The 18,611-nt window shown below is 50.0% G+C and overlaps 1 protein-coding gene across 4 annotated transcripts in view; it reads left to right on the top strand.

Moving 5' to 3' along the window:
- LOC137623234 (zinc finger-containing ubiquitin peptidase 1-like) overlaps nt 1–18,611 on the top strand; it is a 99,242-nt gene that overhangs the window by 27,961 nt on the left and 52,670 nt on the right. The window lies entirely within an intron of this gene.

Raw genomic sequence — 18,611 nt, 5'->3', positions numbered from 1 at the left:
TCCAACAGATTTTGTAGATTTGTGAACAAAGACTTCAGAAGAATATTAGGAGTTGAATGGCAGGACAGGATTAGAAATGAAACTGCAAGAGAGATTACTTGAGTGCCTTATGTGGATGAGAGAATGGAGAGATGGTTTGGCATGCTCTTTGCACTCCCCAAGTTTAGTGAGATTGGTGTTACTGTATGGACACGAGTTGTGGTAGGACAATGAAACAATATCCAACGGATTTTGTAGATTTGTGAACAAAGACTTCAGAAGAATATTAGGAGTTGAATGGCAGGACAGGATTAGAAATGAAACTGCAAGAGAGATTACTTGAGTGCCTTATGTCAATCAATCAATCAATATACCAAGGCACTTCCCCCAATTTTGGGGGGTAGCCGACACCAACAATGAAACAAAACAAAAAGGGGACCTCTACTCTCTATGTTCCTTCAGCCTAATCAGGGACTCAACCGAGTTCAGCTGGTACTGCTAGGGTGCCACAGCCCAACCTCCCACATTTCCACCACAGATGAAGCTTCATAATGCTGACTCCCCTACTGCTGCTACCTCCGCGGTCATCTAAGGCACCGGAGGAAGCAGCAGGGCCTACTGGAACTGCGTCACAATCGCTCGCCATTCATTCCTATTTCTAGCACGCTCTCTTGCCTCTCTCACATCTATCCTCCTATCACCCAGAGCTTTCTTCACACCATCCATCCACCCAAACCTTGGCCTTCCTCTTGTACTTCTCCCATCAACTCTTGCATTCATCACCTTCTTTAGCAGACAACCACTTTCCATTCTCTCAACATGGCCAAACCACCTCAACACATTCATATCCACTCTAGCCGCTAACTCATTTCTTACACCCGTTCTCTCCCTCACCACTTCGTTCCTAACCCTATCTACTCGAGATACACCAGCCATACTCCTTAGACACTTCATGTCAAACACATTCAATTTCTGTCTCTCCCTCACTTTCATTCCCCACGACTCCGATCCATACATCACAGTTGGTACAATCACTTTCTCATACAGAACTCTCTTTACATTCATGCCCAACCCTCTATTTTTTACTACTCCCTTAACTGCCCCCAACACTTTGCAACCTTCATTCACTCTCTGACGTACATCTGCTTCCACTCCTCCATTTGCTGCAACAATAGACCCCAAGTACTTAAACTGATCCACCTCCTCAAGTAACTCTCCATTCAACATGACATTCAACCTTGCACCACCTTCCCTTCTCGTACATCTCATAACCTTACTCTTACCCACATTGACTCTCAATTTCCTTCTCTCACACACCCTTCCAAATTCTGTCACTAGTCGGTCAAGCTTCTCTTCTGTGTCTGCTACCAGTACAGTATCATCCGCAAACAACAACTGATTTACCTCCCATTCATGGTCATTCTCGCCTACCAGTTTTAATCCTCGTCCAAGCACTCGAGCATTCACCTCTCTCACCACTCCATCAACATACAAGTTAAACAACCATGGCGACATCACACATCCCTGTCTCAGCCCCACACTCACCGGAAACCAATCACTCACTTCATTTCCTATTCTAACACATGCTTTACTACCTTTGTATAAACTTTTCACTGCTTGCAACAACCTTCCACCAACTCCATATAACCTCATCACATTCCACATTGCTTCCCTATCAACTCTATCATATGCTTTCTCCAGATCCATAAACGCAACATACACCTCCTTACCTTTTGCTAAATATTTCTCGCATATCTGCCTAACTGTAAAAATCTGATTCATACAACCCCTACCTCTTCTAAAACCACCCTGTACTTCCAAGATTGCATTCTCTGTTTTATCCTTAATCCTATTAATCAATACTCTACCATACACTTTTCCAACTACACTCAACAAACTAATACCTCTTGAATTACAACACTCATGCACATCTCCCTTACCCTTATATAGTGGTACAATACATGCACAAACCCAATCTACTGGTACCATTGACAACACAAAACACATATTAAACAATCTCACCAACCATTCAAGTACAGTCACACCCCCTTCCTTCAACATCTCAGCTTTCACACCATCCATACCAGATGCTTTTCCTACTCTCGTTTCATCTAGTGCTCTCCTCACTTCCTCTCTTGTAGTCTCTCTCTCATTTTCATCTCCCATCACTGGCACCTCAACACCTGGAACAGCAATTATATCTGCCTCCCTATTATCCTCAACATTCAGCAAACTTTCAAAATATTCCGCCCACCTTTTCCTTGCCTCCTCTCCTTTTAACAACCTTCCATTTCCATCTTTCACTGTCTCTTCAATTCTTGCGCCAGCCTTCCTTACTCTCTTCACTTCTTTCCAAAACTTCTTCTTATTCTCTTCATATGACTGACCCAATCCCTGACCCCACCTCAGGTCAGCTGCCCTCTTTGCCTCACGTACCTTGCGCTTTACTTCCACCTTTTTCTCTCTATATTTTTCCTACTTCTCTATACTATTACTCTGCAGCCATTCTTCAAAAGCCCTCTTTGTTCCGTAACCGAAATACAAACCACGCTATTTACAAAGGGTTTACTTTTAGCGCAGCTGAAATGACGAGCCAATAGTTTTTAACGAGGGTTAATTACCCCCGCGCTAGTTAGCGGGGGGTGGGGAAGGGTAGCTTGCTACCCCTCCCCCCTCCACACACCGGTGACTTGCTTCACTTCACTTTTGGCTCGGCGGTGATCAGACGTGTCTGTTCATCGCCTTCGTGACAGCCTTTAATTTTCTTCTTTTTCTTTACAGCTTGTGTGATTGGTTGGAAGTTGACCTTCAGTTATTTTCTTTCATTTAATATGCGGACATGCCCTGGAGTTGCCGGCCGTCCTTGTGGGACTTTCATGTCGGACGTGAGTACGGATCCTCACACCCTCTGCCCTCAATGTCGGGGCCGACGGTGCGACCAGGATAACATGTGCCGTGAGTGTAGGGAGTGGTCTGCCTCCCAGTGGGAGAGGTTTGGCCGTCGGCGTAAGAAGAAGTCCAAGAGAGACCGTTCTCCTCCGGGGTTAGCCTTGAAGGAGGAAGGTTCTCGGGACTCTTCTTCCGCCGCCCAAACCTCCTCCGAAGCTCCCCCTCGTCCGCCTCCTAAGGAGAGTCGTCCGAGTGGGAGCGCAGGCCCTTGTTCTGTTTCCCTACCTTCGGTGGGGGGAGAGGGCGTCGCCTCCCATAGCGAGGCGGTTCCCCCTCCTCCTCCGGGGGAGGTTATTGATAATAATACTTTATCCAGTGATGATCTGTTGCAGATTTGGTCGTCCCTGGGGCTTAAGGGCTTGCCCTCCAGGGTCGCTCTTATTGACCTTGTCTCGTTGGGGGCCGCTGTTAAACAGTCGCCGGTGGTAGCGGAGGTAGACCCTCTGTCTATTGTCGACGTCGTGGTGACAGAGGCCTCCGACGGGGCTGGGCCTTCCGACGCAGGTGCTGTTGCTGGTGATGGTGCTCTAGGCTCTCCTCCTCCTTCCGTGCATCCTTCGAAGGGGGAAGTGAGTCCTTCGGTCTCGACTGCTGCCCAGCTTCCTTCTGAGGGAAGTGTTTTGAAGGAGACTCCCCTTCGGAGGACCGATGGTCCCGACGATCTCCCCCGAGGCCGCCTCCGCCGTAAGGCTCACCGCCCTCTACGCCACAAGGGCCTCCCTTCCCCTTACAGGGGGACTAAGAGGCGCCTTTTTGGGTCTTCGTCCTCCGGGGGGGACTCTCCTCGTCAGCCTCAACCGACTACTCCGCCCTCCTTGAACCTCTCTGCGGACCGCTCTCCATCTCCTGCCGGATCTTCGCCTTCTGGAGAACTCGTCACCCGACGGGCAACGGTCCCTTCGGGGCTAAGGGATTCTTCCCTTACGCGAGCAGGGCCAGCGCACAAGCGCTCTCCTGCTCGCCAGCGATCTCCTGCTCGTCGACGATCTCCTGCTCGCCAAGACTCTCCTGCTCGCCGACGCTCACCTGCTCGTCGGCTCTCTCCTGAGGTTCGCCCCCCTCGCCAGCGCTCTCCTGCTCGTCAGCTCTCTTCCGAGCGTCAGCGCTCATTTGAGGACCATCGCCCTGCGGTCTCTGACCACCCTTTAGTTCCTGCTGAACTCCCTGCTCACCATCCACCTGGTCCTGTGGCTACGCAACATCGTGCTGCGCGTGTGTCAGAAACACATGTTCGCCAACGCGCCAGCGATCTTCCCGTTCCTGCTCGTGAACCTATCCTCTCACAGGACACGCGTCGACCTTCTGCTCGCCAGCGATCACCAGCTCGCCAGCGATCACCAGCTCGCCAGCGATCACCAGCTCGCCAGCGATCACCAGCTCGCCAGCGATCACCTTCACATGCTGCCCGCCATCGCACGAACCTGCATGATCGCCCGCTTACGCATGCTGCTCCTCATCGCAATACCCTGAACGATCGCCCTCCTGCGGATGCTGATCACCATCGCACAACCCTGCACGATCGCCCGCTTACGCATGCTGCTCGCCATCGCACAACCCTGCACGATCGCCCGCTTTCGCATGCTGCTCCTCATCGCAATACCCTGAACGATCGCCCTCCTGCGGATGCTGATCACCATCGCACCCTTTCACGCGATCATTCACCTGTGCATGCTGCTCGCCATCGCACAACCCTGCACGATCGCCCGCTTACGCATGCTGCTCCTCATCGCACAACCCTGAACGATCGCCTTCCTGCGGATGCTGATCACCATCGCACCCTTTCACGCGATCATTCACCTGCGCATGCTGCTCGCCATCGCACAACCCTGAACGATCGCCCGCTTACGCATGCTGCTCCTCATCGCGCAACCCTGAACGACCGCCCTCTTGCGCGCAATCATTCACCTTCACATGCTGCTCGCCATCGCTTACCATCACGTGATCATTATCGCCAGCGATCTTCTTCACCTACGCGGCAGCACGATCCCTCGCCGTCGCGCCATCGCTTGCGTTCGTCGCCTCGGACACGTGTTCCTTTACCTGCCCACCCTCACGCCCACTCGCCTGCGCGCCCGCGTGATCGCTCGCCTGCGCGCCCGCGTGATTGCTCGCCTGCGCGCCCGCGCGATCGCTCGCCTGCGCGCCCGCGCGACCGCTCGCCTGTGCGCCCGCGCGATCACCCGCGCAACCATTCGCCTTTGCGCGACCGTTCACCCTCGCGCGACCATAGTTCGCAGCGAATTCCACAGCCGGTGGTAGCAGCAGGGACGCGTGCTCCTAGACGGCACTCGGGATCACCTCCATCCAAGCACAGGTTGGTATTGCAGGACGAGGACAGGTCATTACAGCATTCTTCCCCACCTTCTTTTCAGGCAGGTACCGTCGTGTCCACTCCAAAGGATCGCCCGATCCCTTTCACCTTAGCGAGGATTTCGGACTCTGTGTCCTTTGAGCAGCAGACTTGGTTTGGTCCGCTGGCACGGGCGTTAGTGAGGGTTATGAAACCAGCACTCGCCGGCCAGGGTAACAAACCAGCGGCTGTCTCTCCTTCGCTGAAGAGAAAGAGAGGAGTGGACTTCGTGGTGACTTCCCCCAGGGCGAAGTTGGTTCCCAAGAGGTCGGTCTCGAGGGTCCCCTCTCCTGCACGAGTACTCTCTCCTTCTCCCGTGGACGAGGCCTTTCCGTCCTCAGGTGAGTCCAGTGGACCGGTAGTCTTCCCCCCGGCACCAGGGGGGGAGACTTCGCTTCAGGCAGGAGAATTGTCTCGTGAGGAAGGGGCCCCTCGAACCTCGTTGTTGGGATCCTGTATCCCTCCTAGGAGGGAGCCCAAGGATTCCAAGACCATCCCTAAATCCTCTGCAAGGATTCGACAGGAACCCATGACTACCCAGGGGAATGTCCACGTATCACCCCAGGAAGAGATTCCTGGGGCAGGAGACTTAGCTGCCAGCCCGCAGGGAGGAGAACAGCAAGAGTCCGAACATGCCTTCTGGCAGGTCCTAAGCCTGATAAGGCAACTTAACAGTCTTACGGATCCAGTCATCCCCCCCCGTGAAGGCAAAGACACAATTCTGGATGAAGTGTTCGACGTTCGGAAGGCCCCTAAGACCAGTGCAGCTCTGCCCTGGTCTCGGGGGCTGAAGAGTGCCAGAGCTAGGGCCAATGCTCAGCTCGCACTTCTTGCCTCCTCCAGTCGTTCCACTGCCGGGAACAAACTCATCCCTCCTCCTCGCCTTCAGCAGAGGAGGTATTTCGAGATCCTGGGTGAGCACAACCTCGCTCTTCCGCTCCATCACTCTGTGGAGGAGCTGGCGAAGGGAGTTCCCTTGGAGAAACTCTCTGCCCGGCAGGTGTCGTTCTCGGCGGCAGAGATCCTTAACCACGAGAAGGTCGCTAAGTGTGCCATGCAGGCCACTTCGTGGCTGGACTTCTGGTTAGGATCTCTGGGCATCCTATTGCGATCTGAGGACTTGTCCAAGGAGACCAATAGGAAGGCCCTAGAGACCTTCTTGCTCTCGGGCACCCGCTCCATCGAGTTCTTGGCGCACCAGGTTACCACCCTGTGGGCCAACTCGGTGTTGAAGCGTCGCGATGCTGTGTCCGAAAGATTCCATCCGAAGGTCCCCGCCGTAGATGTGTGTAGGCTCCGACATGCCTCCCTCCTGGGGGAGAGCCTGTTTGAGCCTCAAGACTTGGAGCGAACGGCTGAGAGGTGGAGGAAATCCAGCACGGACTCCCTCCTCCACAGGGCCCTTACAACTCGGCCCTATAAGCCTCCAGCCCCGCCACAACAGCAGCAACAGCCTCGTAAGGCTCCAAAACAGGCACCGGCAGCTAAGAAAGTGGTGTCTAAGCCCCAGCCCTTTCCAGCCAAGGTCAAGAGGGGTGGTAAGTCCTCCAGGGGAGGCAAGACTTCTAGGGGTGGCGGCCGCGGCCGCAAGCCCTAGGGGTGGCAGTCCCCCTGCGTGTCCACCTGTGGGGGGATGCCTTCAGCGTTGCGTCCGCAGGTGGCAACATCTCGGGGCCGATGCTTGGACGATCTCGGTGATCGGCCAAGGTTATCGCGTCCCGTTCACGTCATCTCAACCTCCCCTGACAGCGAATCCAGTGTCGTTGAGCTCCTATGCCATGGGATCGGCAAAGGGGCTGGCCCTTCAGGCCGAAGTCAAGACCATGTTCGAGAAGGGTGCTCTCCAGGAGGTCGTGGACGGCTCTCCAGGCTTCTTCAGTCGACTCTTTCTTGTAAAGAAGGCTACTGGAGACTGGAGACCCGTCATCGATCTCTCGGCTCTGAACAGGTTTGTCAAACAAACCCGGTTCAGCATGGAGACAGCAGACACAGTCAGACTTGCGGTGAGACCACAAGACTTCATGTGTACACTGGATCTAAAGGACGCGTACTTCCAGATCCCAATCCATCCGTCTTCCAGGAAGTACCTGAGATTCTGTCTAGACAACAAGATCTACCAGTTCAAGTTGCTGTGTTTCGGTCTCTCCACAGCTCCTCAGGTGTTCACCAGAGTGTTCACCCTGATTTCGACTTGGGCGCACAGGAACGGCATTCGTCTCCTTCGTTACCTAGACGATTGGCTGATCCTAGCAGACTCGGAGTCGACCCTTCTTCGACACCGAGACAGGCTTCTAGATCTTTGCCAAGATCTGGGGATCGTGGTAAACCTCGAGAAGTCCTCTCTGCAGCCGTCCCAGCGACTGGTTTATCTAGGCATGCTAATAGACACCAATCTCCACAAAGCCTTTCCATCAGACGACCGGATAGCAAGGCTGAGGAGGGTGGCGGAACCTTTCCTCAGGCGAAAAGAACTCCCCGCCCAATCGTGGTTGCGTCTCTTGGGCCACCTATCCTCCCTGGCCCGTCTGGTTCCAAACAGCCGCCTCAGGATGAGATCCCTTCAATGGCGGCTCAAGTCCCGGTGGAATCAAGGATCCGATTCCCCGGACACTCTGATCCCAATGGGGTCTCTGGAACAGACGGACTTGCGGTGGTGGCTGGCCGACGAGAACCTGCGAAAGGGAGTGAGTCTTCTCGTCCTTCCCCCGGAATTGACTCTGTTTTCGGACGCGTCAAAAGAAGGGTGGGGGGCGCACGTTCTGAACCAGAGGGCCTCAGGCCTTTGGTCAGAATCAGAAAAGTGCCTACACATCAACCTGCTAGAATTGAAGGCCGTCTTTCTGGCCCTTCAACAGTTCCAACGGTTCCTGGCGGGTCACTCCGTGGTGGTGATGAGCGACAACACCACGGTAGTGGCTTATATCAACAAGCAGGGAGGCACTTTTTCGCAACAGCTATCCCATCTTGCAGTAGAGACTCTGAGGTGGACCGAAACCCACTCGATAACACTATCAGCTCGCTTCATTCCTGGCAAGAGGAATGTGCTCGCCGACAGTCTGAGCAGGGCTTCGCAGATAGTGAGTACCGAGTGGTCTTTGGATCCTCAGATAGCCAACAAAGTCCTGACTTTGTGGGGTTCCCCGACGGTGGACTTGTTCGCGACAGCCTTGAACTTCAAGCTGCCCCTGTACTGCTCACCAGTCCCGGACCCCAAGGCACTCTGGCAAGATGCTTTCCAGCAACGGTGGGACAACATCGACGTGTACGCCTTCCCACCATTCTGTCTGATGAGAAGGGTGCTCAACAGGACCAGACTATCGGTCAACTGTTCCATGACTCTAGTAGCTCCGCTATGGCATCACGCGGAATGGTTTCCGGACCTTCTGCAACTCCTGACGGAACTCCCAAGGGAGCTTCCTCCACGACACGAGCTTCTCAGACAACCCCACTCCGGTGTCCCTCACAGGGCCGTAGCCTCGCTTCGGCTTCACGCCTGGAGACTATCCAGCGTCTCCTCGCGGAGAGAGGCTTTTCGCAACAGGTTGCGGAGAGAATGTCTCGGCACCTGCGAAGGTCCTCTGAGGGAGTCTACCAAGCGAAGTGGAGAGTCTTTTGTGGTTGGTGTCGTGGAAGGGGTATCTCTCCACTCGATGCCACTATTCCAGCAATAGCGGACTTCCTTGTGTATCTGCGAGAAGAAATGCGCCTTTCTGTCTCGGCAGTGAAAGGCTATCGCTCAGCCTTAAGCTTGGCCTTCAGATTGAAGGGCGTGGATATTTCTTCATCGCTAGAACTCTCTTTACTCATACGTAGCTATGAGCTTACCTGCCCCCAGTCGGAAGTGAGACCCCCTCCTTGGAACGTGGTTCGAGTTCTCAGGTCTCTCAAGAGACCTCCCTTCGAGCCATTACGCCAGGCCTCCGATCGCCACCTGTCTTGGAAGACGGCTTTCCTACTCGCCTTGGCCTCGGCCAAGCGAGTTAGTGAACTTCATGGTCTCTCGTACGACATCGCCCATTCAAGGGGATGGGGGGAGGTAACGTTCAGGTTCGTCCCTGAGTTTGTGGCCAAGACTCAGAATCCTGGAGTGCCGGATCCTCGGTTCGACTCTTTCAGGATCGCGAGTCTCCGTTCTGTAACAAACGACCCAGACCAGCTGCTACTATGCCCAGTGAGGTGTCTGAGGTACTACTTGAAGAGAACGGCTGCAGTCCGTCCTCATGTGCGAGCTTTGTTTGTGAGCACAGGCAGGACAAAGAGGAGGGTCACAAGGAACACCATCTCTGCTTGGATTCGAAGGGTTATCCACCATGCCCTGAATCCTGACCCTCCTCCGTCACGTCGCCCTCGGGCCCACGATGTCAGGGGTATTGCTACATCCCTGGCCTTCAAGAGAAACTTCTCTGTGACGCAGGTACTTCAAGCGGGGGTCTGGAAGCGTCAAACGACCTTCACAGCCCACTACCTGCAAGACGTGACCCACAGGAGCCTCGATACGTTCTCTATCGGCCCTGTGGTGGCTGCACAACAGCTGGTCTAACCTCAGGCTCCTTTTTGGACAAGTAGCAGTAGGTTGAGGGCGTTGTTACCCGGTCTTAGTCTGTGTGAATGAAAGAGTATGTCTGACCCTTACTTCTTTCTTCATTCTCCCCTCTCTTGGGGAAGCAGCATCCTGGTCCTCGCATAGCTGACCTCGACCTCTGCAGGTAACCCATGCTTCTTTGTGCTCCTAGTATTAAGCTTAATACTGTTGCGTCTCCCATACCCTGACGAGGTGGTATGGGGAACGTCCTATCCTAGAATTCCTATCTGAAGGTCTCAAGGTCAACTTCATAGGACGAGTCACACTCTCCTCCTCACACTACTTATGTAGGCCACTCGTTCCTAGCGATGCTAGGAACCTGTGAGGTACAGGGGCTCCCTCTCTCTAGTGCTGCTCACTAAGGGATCGAGCCCCCGGGCAAGCCGAAGTCAGTAAGGCTGGGGACTTTCCACCCTTCCTAAGGGGTAAGTCACCCTTTGTAAATAGCGTGGTTTGTATTTCGGTTACGGAACAAATGACAAATTCGAAGATAATTTGTATTTTTCCTAACCATACAAACCTTAGCTATTTACACATATGTGCCCGCCATCCCTGACCCCCAAGTCAAGTCCTACCTCTAAGTGAAGTGAAGCAAGTCACCGGTGTGTGGAGGGGGGAGGGGTAGCAAGCTACCCTTCCCCACCCCCCGCTAACTAGCGCGGGGGTAATTAACCCTCGTTAAAAACTATTGGCTCGTCATTTCAGCTGCGCTAAAAGTAAACCCTTTGTAAATAGCTAAGGTTTGTATGGTTAGGAAAAATACAAATTATCTTCGAATTTGTCATTTTTCTCTTCCACTTTCACCTTCACTCCTTCATTCCACCATTCACTGCCCTTCCTCATGCTGCCTCCAACAACCTTCTTATGTGGATGAGAGAATGGAGAGATAGTTTGGCATGCTCTTTGCACTCCCCAAGAGAGATAAATTCACCAAACTTTCAACTGGACTTCACAAGGCACTAGAAAAGTTGGAAGACCCAGATGTATATGGCTGAGGACTATGAAGCATGAAGTAGGAGATGGCGAATTGAAAATATTAATTTAAAAGCTCAAGATAGAGATGACTGGCAAAATACTACTATATATAAAGTAAATTTTAATAGTCATGCCTTCTCCATCATGAGGTTCAGTACTACACTGTATTATAGAAGTTTCATTCCAGCTGTAACCAAACTGGGAAATGATCTACCTAATCAAGTAGTTGAATCTTTGGAACTTATAAAGTTGAAACTTCCAGAAAAAATTTTTTTATATTGAATAGGTTGACATAAGTGTCTTTTTATAGTTTGCAGTATATATGAAAGATCTATTTTAATGTTTTACTGTTCTTAGAATATTTCATTTTGATTGTTCATAACTGCTCTTATTACCTTATTTCTTTTCCTTACTGGGATATTTTTCCTGTTGGAGCCCTTGGGCTTATAATGTATATAATCGTATAATAATTTATATAATAATAATAATAGTAAAATGTTTTGTAAATGGAAGTTTTCATACATTTTTCCCCAAAGAAAACAATTTATGATGAATAATTTTTTTTTCAATTTATTGTTTTGTAAAGAATAATAGGGATACTAATTTTATTAATTTAGTAAATGGTACTTTCAGATTATTGTTAATATTATTTTTTCAATATTAATCTTACCCGATAATCATGTAGCTGTCAACTCTTTTGCCGACAGAAATCTACGGTCGGGATACGCCAGTGATCGCTATACAGGTGGGGGTGTACACAACAGCGCCATCTGTGGTCAGGTACTCCAGTACTTCTTGTCAACACCACCTCAATTTTTCCTCTGTCGTGCCTCCGGCTAGACCTACATGGATACGCTGTTGATTCTGGAGTTATTGTTCACGATTTGGTGATGTATTTGCTCTAGAGTTTAGCCTTCGCTATTCAGGAAGCTTTATCATTAGCTTAGCAAGTTTTTTGGAATTAATTTGATTTAATTTTGTTGACGAAGAGAGTATGAACTCTCTTTCACTTTTAAATGGCCGACCCTTCCCTTAGTCGGAAGTGTTGGTGTCGAAGAGAGTATAGACTCTCTTTCTTAATTTTGCTTAACAAAGTTATAGATTTATTTTATATCTCTCCGCCTTTTATAGGCCTCTTCGATTAACAAAATGCGACCTTTCCTAATAGTAGGCGGTCTTTTCTTGGAACCGAAGTTAATTAACATTGAGCCCGTCATTTCGTTTTTACCTGTTAACATTTTATGCTATTTTAATGTTTTTGATAGAATTTCTTTGATAGTCTCGTACTGTTTTCAAAGTTGAACTAACGTTTTGTTTTGTCTCTGCAGTTGTTGACGTTCAGAACGTTCAATTTGCGCTCTATCGTTACGATAGAGAGAGAGATTCACGGTTTCACGTTGCAGTAAGAGTAAACCGATTCTAGCGTTTTGTTCATTCTTTCTTAGCTTAAATGGTTTTAATTCTAATAAAGGAACTTTTTATTTGGGAAATCTTTCAGTTTTTTTCCTTTAACAATAATATGTTTTAACGATATATATAATTGGGCTCATCTCTCAGGTTCTAAGTCAAAAGAGAGAGAGAGAGAGATAGAGACGGAGGGAGAGAGAGGAGGGTAAACGTTTCGTTCAAGCGGGTAACGTTGTTATCGTTTTTGCTCTTCTCCCTAGTCTCTTTAGGGGAAGAAGGTAAACGTTTCTAGAGTTTTATTCTTGTTCCCAGGCTTTTTGCGGTGAGAGATTTTAAACTTAGTTTATTTGATCTAGTGTTTAGTCTCTTTTCCAGCCACTGAATTATTTATCGTTCATTATGTTTTTCTGTTACATTGTAATACTGTTTTCGCGATTACTAACTTTTAATGAAGGATAGAATTGCGTGTTTCAGGTACAAACCACTTAAAGTTTCGAGTTCAGTGAAATAAGTGCAAACAGATAATCAAAAGTGATAAAGTGATAAGCGCAAAGTGTTACAGTGTTGCGTTCGAGGGTTCGTCTGTTCGTGCCAGTTGTTCGCCTAGTCTGGGACCTCTTACAAGCTCCCAAGCCCAGGGGAGAAGTAACGTCGAAGGACGTATGGGTTCATCAGGCCTTGATCGACGAACAGACGTTTCCCTCCGTGGTTTCGGGTGTAACCAACTCACGTAGCCGACGTGATCACCCCACCCACACAAAGACGAGAGAGCCCATTTATTCCTCGTCTGCGGAAGAGGTTTCTCGCAGAAACCATGGACCAAATCTTGCAGCTTTTAAGTGCAAGTCGGTCCCTTCCGCGCAAGTCCAACTCCTAGGTGTAGCCATTAGCACTGGTCAGTTCGGACTTGCTGCAGTACGACAACTGCACACCTCCCAGAGAGGCAAGGTGGTACCGCAACAGGCAGTAACTCCGTCTGTTGCCGCACCAGCTGTTTTAGACCCTCAGTCTCAACGGACAGTAGCTCCGTTTGTTGTTGTCTTTCATAGACCCTAGTGGTCTATGCTGCAGACAATGCAGTCTCAGCTTGCGGTTTTGATGCAGGAGTTTCAGGCAGAGAAGGTTAGCACACCTCCTCCTGCGAGCGCTCCTCCACCTCTGCGCAGTCCACCCTGCCAGACGTATGATGTTGAGGCTCCTCCTGCCTCCATGCGTGAGCTGCCGCATTGGGAGTTGCCAGGTACCAGCGCTATGCAGCAACCTCCACTTTCCTTGAGGCAGGAGCCTCTTGCTATGCGGCAACCTCCTCAACCCTTGAGGCAGGAGCCTCATGCTTTGCAGCAACCTCCTCTACCCATGAGGCAGGAGCCTCATGCGTTGCGGCAACCTCCTCCATCCTTGAGGCAGCAGCCTCATGCGTTGCGGCAACCTCCACCATCCTTGAGGCAGCAGCCTCATGCTATGCGGCAACCGCCTCAACTCTTGAGGCAAGAGCCTCTCTCTGCGCAGCTACCTCCTCAACCCTTGAGGCAGACGCAACTCTTGAGGCAGGAACCTCATGCTATGAGGCAGCCGCCTCAACCCATGAGGCAGGAGCCTCATGCTATGCGGCATCCTCCTCAACCCATGAGGCAGGGACCTCATGCTATGAGGAGCCTCATGCTATGCGGCATCCTCCTCAACCCATGAGGCAGGAGCCTCATGCTATGCGGCAACCTCCTCTACCCATGAGGCAGGAGCCTCATGCTATGCGGCATCCTCCTCAACCCATGAGGCAGGAGCCTCATGCTATGCGGCATCCTCCTCAACCCATGAGGCAGGAGCCTCATGCTATGAGGAGCCTCATGCTATGCGGCATCCTCCTCAAACCATGAGGCAGGAGCCTCATGCTATGCGGCAACCGCCTCAACCCATGAGGCAGGAGCCTCATACTATGCGGCATCCTCCTCAACGCATGCGGCATGAGCCTCATCCCTTGCAGCATGAGCCTCATCCCATGCAGCATGAGCCTCATACCATGCAGCATGAGCCTCATCCCATGCAGCATGAGCCTCATCCCATGCAGCATAAGCCGCACGCCATGCAACATGCTCTGCTTTCCTTACAGCATGCTCTACATACAGCATGCTCTGCATACAGCATGCTCTGCATACCTTACCGCATGCTCCTCAGTCACACATCTTTGGTTGTTGCCAACTCACAAGACTGTCAAGCAGTTTCATAACGTTGCCTTCTGGTCTGCTGCTTTTGCACCAGTGAAACCCTCACTGAGAGAACTTAGCTTTTCTCGGATATGGTTCCTGTAGATGAGAAAGTGCTATTCTCCCTCCTTCTGATATTCCCTTGAGGACTCTGTCATTTGGAGAGGAGCCTTTAGCTGCTTAGCCTCCTATGGACTTTTATTTAAGCATAACATGCTTCCAGGGAGGGTAATGGTTCCACTTCAGTCGCTAACCCCGTCTGTTACCACACCTGCTCCCATAGACCTTGAGCTTTGTTGCAAGACATGCAGTCCAAGCTTAGTCCTTGTTAGAGGATTTTTTGTTTACGGAGTCAGTGTGTCACTGGGAAGACGTTCAACAACCAGCAGAAGTGACTTGTTGTGACGCAGTGCGGCAACCTCAGCAACCCGATAAGGAGTTGTCTGTACGACCCAGACAGTCTAGACAGCTTCGGGTTGTCGCTGTACTTCCTCGCTTCCCCATGGTTGACAGTTCACAGACTGTGCAGCAGTACCATGATCTTGTGTCCGGCTCCGTCAGACGACTGGCTTTTAAGAGCTCCCACAAGTCGTCGCTGTCTGGAGATTCTCAGATGGACTATGGATCTGACCAAGGAACTGGGCCTCCTGGTCAATTTTGAGGAGTCCCAGCTCGTCCCATCCCAGACCATTGTCTACCTGGGTATGGATCTTCAGAGTCGAGCTTTTCGGGCTTTTCCGTCGGCCCCAAGGATCTACCAAGCCCTAGAATGCATCCAGAGCATGCTGAGAAGGAACCGATGCTCAGTCAGGTAGTGGATGAGTCTAACAGGGACACTTTCATCGCTGGCCCTGTTCATCGAGTTAGGGAGACGCCACCTCCGCCCCCTTCAGTATCATCTAGCTGCTCACTGGATAAAGGACATGACGCTAGAGACGGTCTCAGTTCCTGTTTCCGAAGAGAGGAGGTCTACTCTCACGTGGTGAAAGAACAGCTTTCTTCTCAAGGAAATCTACCTTTGGCTGTTCAGAAGCCCGACCGCCGTCTCTTCTCTGACGCATCAGACACGGGCTGGGGTGCGACTTTGGACGAACAGGAATGCTCGGGAACATGGAATCAGGAGCAAAGGACGCTTCACATCAATTGCAAGGAGCTGTTGGCGGTTCATCTGGCCTTGATAAACTTCAAGTCCCTCCAGCTTAACAAGGTGGTGGAGGTGGACTCTGACAACACCACAGCCTTGGCTTACATCTCCAAGCAGGGAGGGACTCATTCGTGGAAGTTGTTTTAGATCGCAAGGGACCTCCTCATCTGGTCAAAAGATCGAAAGCTCACGCTGGTAACGAGGTTCATTCAGGGCGATATGAATGTCATGGCAGATCGCCTTAGCCGGAAGGGTCAGGTCATCCCCACAGAGTGGACCCTTCACAAGAATGTTTGCAGCAGACTTTGGGCCCTGTGGGGTCAGCCAACCATAGATCTGTTCGCTACCTCGATAACCTAGAGGCTCCCGTTGTATTGTTCTCCGATTCCAGACCCAGCAGCAGTTCACGTGGATGCTTTTCTGCTGGATTGGTCCCATCTCGATCTATATGCATTCCCGCCGTTCAAGATTGTCAACAGGGTACTTCAGAAGTTCACCTCTCGCAAAGGGACACGGCTGACGTTGGTTGGCTCCGCTCTGGCCCGCGAGAGAATGGTTCATAGAGGTACTGCAATGGCTGGTCGACATTCCCAGGACTCTTCCTCTAGGAGTGGACCTTCTACGTCTACCTCACGTAAAGAAGGTACACCCAAACCTCCACGCTCTTCGTCTGACTGCCTTCAGACTTTCGAAAGACTCTCAAGAGCTAGGGGCTTTTCGAAGGAGGCAGCCAGAGCGATTGCCAGAGCAAGGAGGACATCCACTCTCAGAGTCTATCAGTCTAAAGGGGAAGTCTTCCGAAGCTGGTACAAAGCCAATGCAGTTTCCTCAACCAGTACCACTGTAACCCAGATTGCTGACTTCCTGTTACATCTAAGGAACGTAAGATCCCTTTCAGCTCCTACGATCAAGGGTTACAGAAGTATGTTGGCAGCGGTTTTCCGCCACAGAGGCTTGGATCTTTCCACCAACAAAGATCTACAGGACCTCCTTAGGTCTTTTGAGACCTCAAAGGAACGTCGGTTGTCCACTCCAGGCTGGAATCTAGACGTGGTCCTAAGGTTCCTTATGTCATCAAGATTTGAACCTCTCCAATCAGCCTCTTTTAAGGACCTCACATTAAAACTCTTTTCCTCGTGTACTTGACAACAGCTAAAAGAGTAAGTGAGATCCACGCCTTCAGCAGGAACATAGTTTTCACATCTGAAACGGCTACATGTTCCTTGCAGCTCGGTTTTTTGCTAAATCGAGCTTCCTTCACGTCCTTGGCCTAAGTCGTTCGAGATCCCAAGCCTGTCCAACTTGGTGGGGAACGAACTGGAGAGAGTACTTTGTCCAGTTAGAGCTCTTAGGTACTATCTAAAAAGGTCATAACCTTTACGAGGACAATCAGAAGCCTTATGGTGTGCTATCAAGAAGCCTTCTCTTCCAAGGTCTAAAACTCAGTTTATTACTAATTCAGGCTCCTGATTAGGGAAGCACATTCTCATCTGAAGGAAGAAGACCTTGCTTTGCTGAAGGTAAGGACACATGAAGTGAGAGCTGTGGCTACTTCAGTGGCCTTCAAACAGAACCGTTCTCTGCAGAGTGTTATGGATGCAACCTATTGGAGAAGCAAGTCAGTGTTCGCATCATTCTATCTCAAAGATGTCCAGTCTCTTTACGAGTACTGCTACACCCTGGGACCATTCGTAGCAACGAATGCAGTAGTAGGCGGGGGCTCAGCCACTACATTCCCATAATCCCATAACCTTTTTAACCTTTCTCTTGAATACTTTTTATGGGTTGTACGGTCGGCTAAGAAGCCTTCCACATCCTTGTTGATTTGGCGGGTGGTCAATTCTTTCTTGAGAAGCGCCGAGGTTAAAGGTTGTGATGAGGTCCTTTAGTATGGGTTGCAGCCCTTTATACTTCAGCACCTAAGAGTCGTTCAGCATCCTAAGAGGACCGCTACACTCAGTAAGGAAGACGTACTTAATAAAGGCAGAGTAATGGTTCAAGTCGTCTTCCTTACCAGGTACTTATTTATTTTATGTTATTTTTGAATAACTAATAAAATAAAATACGGGATACTTAGCTTCTTTGTTAACATGTATGCTGGTCTCCACCCACCACCCTGGGTGTGAATCAGCTACATGATTATCGGGTAAGATTAATATTGAAAAATGTTATTTTCATTAGTAAAATAAATTTTTGAATATACTTACCCGATAATCATGATTTAATTGACCCACCCTTCCTCCCCATAGAGAACCAGTGGACCGAGGAAAAAATTGAGGTGGTGTTGACAAGAAGTACTGGAGTACCTGACCACAGATGGCGCTGTTGTGTACACCCCCACCTGTATAGCGATCGCTGGCGTATCCCGACCGTAGATTTCTGTCGGCAACAGAGTTGACAGCTACATGATTATCGGGTAAGTATATTCAAAAATTTATTTTACTAATGAAAATAACATTTTAATATTGTTATTATAACTAGCTAAGCTACAACCTTAGTTGGAAAAGCAAAAGTCTATAAGCCCAAGGGTTCCAACAGGGAAAAATAGCCCAGTGAGGAAAGGAAATAAATAAAGGATCTGTGAAATAATTAACAGTTAGAATAGAATATTTTAAAAACAGTGACAACATGAAAACAGATATTTCCTAAATAAACTATAAAAAATACTATGTCAGCCTGTTCAACATGAAAACATTTTCTGCAAGTTTGAAATTTTGAAGTTCTATTGATTCAACTACCCGATTAGGAAGATCATTCCACAACTTGGTCACAGATGGATTAAAACTTCTAGAATACTGTGTAGTATTGACCCTCATGATGGAGAAAACCAGACTATTAGAATTAACTGTATTACGAACATGATGGAACTGTCCGGGGAGATCTGAATGTAAAGGATGGTCAGAATTATGAAAAATCTTACGCAACATGCATTATGAACTAGCTGAACGAGTGTGCCAGAGGTTAATATCTAGATCAGGAATAAGAGATATAACATTGCTACAAATTGTTTTTTTATTAAAAGGC

This window comes from Palaemon carinicauda, chromosome 30 (assembly GCF_036898095.1).
Source record: "Palaemon carinicauda isolate YSFRI2023 chromosome 30, ASM3689809v2, whole genome shotgun sequence".
NCBI classification, from domain to species: Eukaryota; Metazoa; Arthropoda; class Malacostraca; order Decapoda; family Palaemonidae; genus Palaemon; species Palaemon carinicauda.
Note: the sequence above shows the minus strand (reverse complement) of the source record. Positions and strands in the feature narration are given on the sequence as shown.